The following is a 10,620-nucleotide window of genomic DNA, read 5'->3' on the forward strand; positions in this document are numbered from 1 at the left end:
GATATTTTATTAAATATCTTTAACAGAACTAAATTTATGTATATTTATATTTTATATTAAATGTTATTGAAAATTTATTAATTAAAAGTAATGTCAATTGAAAAACTTTCAAAATTAATTTCAACTAATAAATATATTAAACTTAAATATTAATTACATTTCATAAAAAATTATCAATTTCTTAAATTATATTAAATAATTGTATATTTTTAAAATATGTAAAATTTACTGTACAAATGTTTAAGTTGGTTTTAAAATAATAATTTGACAAATTTAAATATGAAATTTTAAATTTTATACTATTTTGTAACAATTTAAAAAAACGAAATTGTTATATTTTAACATTTCACACATGGTTGAAAAAAAAGACGAAATTGTCAATTTTAAAATAAAATTGAAAAAGATAAAATAAAAATAGAAGACTACGATAATGATATCACATGACATCATATATGACAGTAACACACGATACTGTCGTTGTCAAATCATACTGTTATTGCTACTTGATATCAGTTTGATTATTAACAAAAATAAGCATCAATTTTTTAAAATTAAAAATTAAATTTTAAGACAAATAAAATTATAGGAATTGATTTGCGATTTTACAAGAGGACCAATAAAATTATTTCACCTATAAATAATAGAATTAGAAGTATCAATAGTTTAAAGAGTACAATTATTAGAACAAAACTAGATATTTACATATGTTATAAACATGAAATAAAAACAATAACAAAAACATATGCTTTTTATCTATAGTATAGTGTGTAATCTATAAAAAATTAACAAAAACAATAAAATTTATAATTTACATATGTTTTTTTATCTATATTATAGTGTGTAATCTATAATAAAAAAATTAACAAAAACAATAAAATTTATAATTTTTTGCGTATACAGTTTTCTACAATTTTATTCTTAGCATTGGGATAAGTATGTTTAAATGTAATGACTATTAAGATAACTGTTTTTCTTAATTTATCAAGAGCTTTTTTACTCTCGTAAACGTTAATATAAAGAGTATTTTAAATATCTCCACTAGTTTATGGTTATAGATGTAATAAATTAATATTTTGTGATCTTTTAATATATTTAGCAATCAGTAACTAAAAGAGATTATTTATAACTAGTTAATTAGTATTTTAACCATACAGGAACAAATCCCTTTTACCAAACTCAAGTTATAGACATAGAGCCATCGCGTCTTTAATTATGAACAACCTTGATGTATTATTTATATAAAATTTAGTTATTTTAATTAAAGCTTTTTTATAGCGATGATTTTATATATTTTGGTTTCTATATTTAGATATTTAATTTATTCTAGTTTTATATTTGTTTTTATTTTATTGAGTTTAATTATTTGTAAAATAAAATGAATGTAGATCTTTTCTTAGCATTAACTATATTTGGGAAAAGTTACATATTTGATTAGTATTTAATTTTTATATTTTTCTTTTAACTTAATTGTATCTATTTTTATTATGTATTAGAAAAAAACGAAAATCTTAAATATAAAAGTAATGATATTGGATTTGAAGGAGAAAATTTGTAACGTCCCAAGATATAGTATAAACTATATTATAGATCTATCACATATAATAATATAGAAGACCAGTTATCCATGAGTTGTTAAAGTGTTTTAAAGTACACTTATCCAAAATAACTATAAAATTAAAAACTTTAAGAAATAGCTACTATACAAAACATATGAACAAACCGATCGGTTATACAACACCCTCTATAAACCGAACGGTCCTAACTAGACCGCAGGGTTATCGTCTTCCAAGGCCTGCTCCAACGAACAATCATCACATTCTGCTCACATTCACAGGATGATCATTGCAATAGAGAAGACGATCGAACGGAAAACATAAGACAAGATAGGAAAAGTAGGGTAAGTTGGAGTAATTTAATTAATCCAATAAAACATATAATTCAGACAACATAAGAGTAAACAAAACCAACATGTCAATCATGCAACAACCAAACATACATTTCCAACAATGACCGAACGTATAATACATGCAACGATTGACCACTTTTACTCTGACTGTCCGGACTGTATGAATTGTGTAACTACGACGTTTTTGCACCTGGATGGTGTAGTAGCTGGAATGCCCTCAACAGCTGCCACCCCGGGTTAGTCCGTTATACCTCGCCTAAGTTACACTTATGGACTAGGACCTCCTGTCATTCTCACACATGAGTTACTCCTCTCTACGTGAGAATGAGTAATCATAGAATATCAGGATAAATGCCAGTTTAGCAATAACCACATTCATACTTTACAATTCCATAACCATTTCTGAGATATTCCTCCTTGGAACACTCGTTCATATCCATATAATACAAATCACATCATACTGTAATGCCATCATACTTCTTCATTTATACAATTCAAACCGAACAGTAAAACAACATCACCCTTGAGAACGACCGAACAGAAAGATCCACAAATCTTTATGAACAAGACCGGACGGAAAATCACTACCCATATGATCATGACCGAGCGGTCATTTAAAGAGCAAGACTCAAGCATGAGCTGAACACGATTTTAGGGTCGAACACTAAAACAACCAAATACTAAAGTTAAATCTGAGCACTTAAATCTTAAACCGAACCCTTATGAGTTAGAACAAATACTATTGCCTTAGACCGATCACTATTGGCTTAGGCCGAACATTATCAGCTTAGGCCGAACACTATCAGCTTAGGCCGAACACTATCAGCTTAGGCCGAACACTATGGACTTAGGCCGAACACTTAGAATTTAAACCGAACACCAATATCGATTGAGTGCAAGTACAAGATCGAGCACTATTGAGATTGAGTGCTAGTACAAGACCGAGCACTACTGAGATTGAGTGCTAGTACAAGACCGAGCACTACTGAGATCGAGTGCTAGTACAAGACCGAGCACTACTGAGCTTATATAAAGTGAATAAATAGACTCGACCGCTCAACTACGAAACACTTATTTATAACTAAGGATAAATATAGTATCTAAGATTTAAATTATATTGAGTACCTTAACTAGGCTGATTACTAAGTAGAAATAGAAAATTATACTTAGATCGAACGTTTATTTTCAAATATACTAATAGAAGACCGATCAGTCATTAATTGAAATTCTCCATAGAATGAGAATTCAATTAAGACCGAATACACCAAGAGAAACCGAACGGTCACGAATGACTCTCGACAACAATTAATGAATTTTGTACAAATACTACAGAATCATGATCAAGTTCTATTCTTAACCAGTTCACACCATTTATCAATCATCAACACATACAGACGAACATACAATAACATCGATAGTTCATATCAACCAAATGACTAAACAAAACATCATACAAACATACAACCATTCAAAACAAATATCATAATTAAATTACAAGCCTCCCTTACCTCTTAACTTAACCGAACGCTCACAGTTGCAGTAAATAGCTCACCACCAAAAATCTTATAAACCTATGATTCACCGATTGATGAAACTAGAATAAACAAAAGACTAGAAATGTGATCAGAATTTAATAGAAGAAGGTAATAAACTCATGCAACCAGAAACTTGGCTTGGATGTGCCAGAAAACAGACGTTCTAAGAAGAGTATAACTTACTAGCTCAAAACAACAACTTGATCGGTGCAAAGTGAAGCCCTTGACACCAAGAGGACTCAAGCGTTGCCTAATTGATGATCGGAAGAAAGAAAAGGTAAGAATTTGTAGAGAGAAGAGGAAGAAGTTTAAAGAGAAGGAGAAGAAAACTGAAACTCATAAACTTTTGGAGAAGAAGGTGCATGCAGGTAAGTGGCACGAAAATCTGAAAACTTGATTTATATACTACCGTAAAAAATCGATCTCCCACTCAACTGTCCACACCTGTTTTTCTCTTTCTGAATTTCAAATCCCTTGCACCTACATCTGGCTTCCACTCATACTGAATTTACGGGTCTTGACAAAAATTCTCTTAGTGGAATGGTGTCAATATATTTTACTTAAAAAGTCATATTATATTTAAACAATATATATAAAGACTCAATTAAATAAAAAAATATTGAAACAAAAATAAATCATATATAAAAGAATCAAATTAGTGACACATGATCACTTTTCAATATGTAAACATCAATTTAATATAAGTGACCGTATTAATTCTATTTAATAAATATTGTAACTCAATGAAATAAAAAAATAGGAATGAAAATGAATAGAAGACTTAAATATAGAAATGATATTATAATTAAGTTTTTTATGTATTTATTAGATAAAAATAGTAGCTTATAAAAGTAATAAAAAGTATTAGCTTTAATTTATATTATTTTTAATTTTAGCTCTTTTTAAATTTTCAATTTTTTTTGTCTCTCTGAGTTTACTTAAAATTATTTATTAGCATTTGAAATAAAAACATGTGCATGTATAATTATTTTTCAAGAGAAATTAAATTGATTAATTTTTTTTATCACATTAAATGTAACATCTCATTAGTATAATATTACTAAATGAAATATTATATAATATATGATAGTGGAATCATTATAAGAAAATAAACCTACGAGAGACAAGATTTACTCCTATGGAATCATCTGACTTCTCAATTGTTTCACTCTCACCTCTCGCTAGAGCAACTGTAAAAAAACGTCTTCCTAAGCTCACATCATTAAGGTGATCATAACAAAAGAGAAAAACATACACAAAGACAAACAATACAAAAGCAAGGATAAGTTAGTGGTAAAACAGTTCATCATAATACAATAAACATTCCATTATACATTATATTAGACACATAATAAACATACATCATAATCATATCACAATATATGACTTGACTCATCCGGATATAATATGAATGTCGAACTATGGTGGTTCTTGCACTTGTTGTGCCCGCTACTGCTCTAAAGAACCCTTGCTAATGGGTTCCACCCTACCACTCACAAGGTTAGCCCTCAAACGCCCTTTTGCCAATTGAAAAAAGGCTCATCAGGCTAAGACCTCCTACTACTCTTCACTACATAACCATCCATCTCTACTTGAGTTGGGGTTATTGAGAGTGTTGGGATAAACCACCAATACAAAGCTCCATACATTCATACAACAACAACACAGGACACCACCATGTATCATTTTCGCGAAAATCATAGAATTACGTCCATCAACCATTTACTTAATTAACCACATATTCATCATCATCATATCCCTCTCATAATCATATATATATATATATATATATATATATATATACATACTTCACACAAACATTGCATACTATCACATGAAACCTCTGATTATACATTAAAAACCAGAAACACCATTACAAATCATTAGAAGTCACACAATAACACAAATTTCCTTCATAGTAGCTTGATACCCATACTAGGAAAGGAAAATGGCTTGGAAACTTTCACTAACAGCTCTAAAAGGGTCTAACCCCCCCCCCCCCCCCCTAAAAATACCTAAAGAATGTCCAAAACTAATATCTGGAACTCCGAATTTCAAATCCCGAAACTAAAAAAAATAAAAGCAGACTGAGTGGCACTCAGCCCCCCAAAAGGGGGTGCCAAGGAATGAGGGTGCTAGGAGGGCGCTTGGGGGCGCCAAGAGGGCGCTTAGGGCACCTAGGCGCTGCACTAGGTTGAAAAACTCTCTAATTCTAACTTTGTGACCCTCTATACAAGTTTAAAAGGTTTCAACAACCTCTTAGGCACTAAGAAACATCTAAGAACAAATCTCTAACTCAAAATGACCACTCCAAACCTCAACCTACCTATTCTAGACTGGTTAAACTCAATTCTACTACTCCATACAACAAAACAACAAACTAAAAGCCTAGACAAGTTTTAATTGACTTAATTAGAAGCCCTAAACTGTCCAAACTTGTCCCAACACCTTACTTTAGAATTTCACCACCCAAACTTTCCATTTACACTAAAAGTCACTCAAACACAAACCATGAACCACCCTCTTTAGTTCCAAAATAGTTTCCACACTAACCACACTTCTAACATATTATAATTGATCCCATAACAAACCTGAAAAACCAGATTTAACAAGTCAACCTCTTTATCACCAATTTGACTATTAAAACCTCCATTTTCAATTACACACTTATGTTTTTTACCACCTATTACTTATTAAAATCACATCCAATTATCCAACATCATCAAATTTATAACCATCATAACAATAATCAATTCATAATCACCAAATACCAATCATCCAAGTATCATACATCCCAAAGTCATTATCTAAACATAATACATACTAGAACCATTTTTCACCATTTCAGTTTCATCATAAAATTGAACATAAAAATACTAAACATATACAAAAAACATAACCTAGAGAAAATACTAGCTTCCCTTATCTCACAATGAACAACCCAACTCTAGCGATGCTCACCGATTGCTTGAAATGTAAGAAAATTCTAGGCGAACCTATGAAACATCAAATTGGAAGTAGACAAAGTCCTTAGAACTCTAATTAACCAAAAATGAGTAGGAGAAGCATAATCACACATGCAACGACCCTTATTTCTTCTAAAAATGTAGACTCGTCGTCGTGATCGTTTAGACACCTATTGATCGTCAAGTAGGTGACTTAGAAGTCAGAACTCTTAGAGAGAAGGTATTAAACTCTAAAAAAGTGGTTTCTAGAGAGATGGTACGTTTTAAAATAATGAAACTCGTTTTTAACAAAACTATTTATAAAAAATTATTTAATATTAAAATAGTCAAGTCTCACTATTTTTAGACTATCACCACTTCTAAAATACCATTTTCCAAGATTTTATATTAAACTCAACAAGATGTTATTTGTATATAAATATATTAATAATATGTTATTTTTAAGTTTTTTTTCACATCGTATACATATCATACACCTTAAATGTTGTGTTTGAATGAGGTAATTTAGAAGAATAATTTATTTATTTGAAGAATTTAAAACTATTTAATAAAAATGACTTATTTAGATAAAGTAATTAGAAAGAAATTTAAATTTAAGAAATTTTGGAAAGTGTTTCAAATGAATAAAATAGAAGAATTCCAAATACCTTCAAAAGTATATGAAATTTGAAATTTCATTATTTTTCATTTTACTCACAAAGGTCGAGTCGAACCGATTCAAGTCAAGGGTCTAGCCAAGTTGATTTGAGTCGTTCGGTACAAAGGTCAAACCTAGTTGGCTTGGATCGATGGTCGAGTCGAGTCGGCTTGGGCTGATGTGCAAGCCGAGTCGACCCGGTCTGATGTCGAGCCAAGTCAGTCTAAGCTGAAGGTCGAGCTAAGTCAATCCGGATCAAAAGTTAAGTCGAGTCAGCCTGGGCTGAACTAGTCATACCGAAGTTTTGTCTGTCTGATCAACGGTCGAGTCAAGTCGACCTAAGCTGAAGATCAAGCCGAGTCTATACGTGTCAAAGGCCAGGTCTAGTCGGGCCGGGTTGAATATTCGAGAATCGACTTAGACCAAAAGTTGAGACAAGTCATTCTAGATCAAATGTCAAATTAACTCAACTCGGATGAAGAAAATCAATATTAAATTAATTTGTCTAAACTAGAAAATTGAAATCTAAGATATTTCAAATACTATGTATTTCAATTTCTTAGAATTATTGAACTTTCTCTTTCAAACACAATGTTAGATTGTGTTTGTATTCATGGATTTACACTGAAAAGTGAGCTTTTCTTTGAATGGGCATGATTGATTATTATGTATAAACATTTGATTTTGATTTTGATTTTATGAAGGTTATTTCTGTATAGAATAATGGTGGTGATAAATGAGTATATGATATTTTATAAATGACCAACTTAGCCTTTATGTTAGTTTGTGATGGAGATCATAAAATAATTATATGTATAGGGCTAAAATACACTTGCAATTGGGTTCCACAATAAACATTTTTGGATCCTTCTATTCTTTGTTGTAAACATGAGATGTATCCTTTATTCGCTTATAAAGGTCGAGACATACTTCGTGTGTACTATCCAAGGTTCGAACGGTTGTAATATTTGTAAGAGTTATGCATGCGCTTTTAAAAGTGATAAATGCTAAAATAAATATGTAAGAGTTATTTGGTGAACCATATTTATAGTATTTTGTAGACTTTTACCTAGACTAACATATTAAGTAGGCTACAGCATTTTCTTAGACAATTTAATATTTCACTAATCCATTTTATTTTCTTAATCTTTTTATTAATCATACTAACATTTATTTGGAAGTCCAATGTAATTAAAGAATGTATTGCTAATACGGTCGAGATATTCATATCTAGAAGCTTTCGTCCTAAGTTCACCACATCATTTTGGTTTCTTTATAACATAATATACATAATTTTTAACATTTTTATGTTTACGACTGTAATATACTTATATATATATATATATATATATATATATATATATATATATATATATATATATATATATATATATGGGGTTTCCTAACGCGTGTACGCTACTTTTCAGTTGGTACATTTTAATAATGTGTACCGGGTTTTAGTAGACAAAAATATCCTTATATATCATAGATTCTAAGTTTTAAGGTTAAGGGTATTTTAATAATTTTCATTCTCAAAACTAAACAAAAAAAGAAACTCTCAAACCCTTACTCACCTCTCTCATTCCTCTTAACCATTTCTCTTCCATCTCTCTCATTCCAACATTTTCTCTATCGTAGCCCCAACTGAAAAAAAAAATCAGAAACACTCGTTGTTAAACAATTTCTTACAAAAAATGATTTTATAATGAGTTTTCATTTTATAATTTTTGTCTTATCTAATTTTCACAAACATAATGACATATGAAGGAATTGGTAATTGGCCTGGAAAAAAAAATCAAAAACACTCGTAGTTAAACAATTTCTGACAAAAAATGATTTTATAATGAGTTTTCATTTTATAATTTTTGTCTTATCTAATTTTTACAAGCATAATGACATCCAAAGAAATTGATAATTAGCCTGGAAAAAATCAGAAACACTCGCGGTTAAACAATTTCTTAAATAAATGATTTTATAATGAGTTTTCATTTTATAATTTTTGTCTTATCTAATTTTCACAAGCATAATGACATATGAAAGAATTGGCAATTGGCCTAAAGGGTATTTTTTTAGAGATGATGATTCAACGTCTACATACGATGAAATTGGAGAAGTTAGTGAAGATGATGAAATTGAAGAGATCTTGAATGAACCTTTGTCTAAAGGCGAATATGTCAATGACTCAATTCTTTACAAAGGCAAATATTGTTTAACAACAAATGTTTCTGATATTTTCACTTGGGGCTGCAGTAGGATAACAGAGAAAATGTTAGAGTGAGATAGACGAAAGAGAAAGGGTTGAAGGAATGAGGGAGATGAGTAAGAGTTTGGGAGTTTCTTGTTTTTTTAGTTTTGCATATATATATATATATATATATATATATATATATATATATATATATATATATATATATATATATATATATTAGAAATACCTTTTATAATATAATTATTAAGTAGAGATTATAAAAAGAAATGGTATGACAACCATAATTAATATTTTTATTATTATAACGTGTTCTCTCGTCTAATGTATGAAAACTTATCATAAAACAATTGTTCATAATCAATAAATTGTGTCATACACAAGAAAAACGGCTTTAACATAAGTTTGTTATAATAATTAATGCTAGCATTTAATCTTATTTTCATTATGAGTTATTAAACTTAAACTTAAACGAAACTTTTTCATTCAAAACTTTGAGAGAAAGGAGTAAAGTCTTAGGCAAAATTTAATATTTTATTTTCTAACTTTGACAAAAAAAGAAGAAGTTAGAATAGTTTAAATGGATTAATTTACAAAGGATTTTAAATAAAAAATATAATTTTGAATATTTAAGTAAAAAAAACTCATAGAAGAGTTTAATTATATAAAAAAGGGTAAAAACTCAATAAAGAGTTATAATATTACACATTATAATTTCAAAAACAAAAAGAATTAAACAATATCACATTGTTGAACCAATGTGGCGGCATTTATAATTTCCTTATGAAAAGGTTAATTAATTGGCTATGGTTGCTTGGTCATTATCAGTGTCTGATATCACATCTCACTGTCTGTTCTTAATTTACAATATTCCTTTAGATGCGGGAAAGAACCTAAGATAGTTGGTTAGTAAAGTTAATTACAGAATTTATAGTCTAAAGGAAACTCTATATATATAGTGTAAGGAAGATTTCTTTTAATAACTTTATTATGTATAGGTAGTAGATAAATTCCATAGATATAATTTAGTGTGATCATTATATAGTTAATAAATTTATATAAAATGTGATTTTAATTGATGTAATTTAAAGTATAATTATATATTATTTTAATTTTTCTATAAAATTTTATGAAAATAAAAGAAAATTGAGAAAATAATTAAATTATATATTTATATTTCATCTGTTTTTAATATGTTCATATACAATTTCTTTTACATATTCGAATACTTTTTATGTCTAACGTTGATATATAATTTAATTATAAAAATATCATCATGTATTTTGTACAATTTTTTATCTACACGAAGATTAGAAATTTAGTAAAGTGGTTTTGCGTCAGTAGACTTTCCATTTCTCATCTCTTTATTA

Source organism: Vigna angularis, chromosome 2 (genome assembly GCF_016808095.1).
Source record: "Vigna angularis cultivar LongXiaoDou No.4 chromosome 2, ASM1680809v1, whole genome shotgun sequence".
Taxonomy (NCBI): Eukaryota; Viridiplantae; Streptophyta; class Magnoliopsida; order Fabales; family Fabaceae; genus Vigna; species Vigna angularis.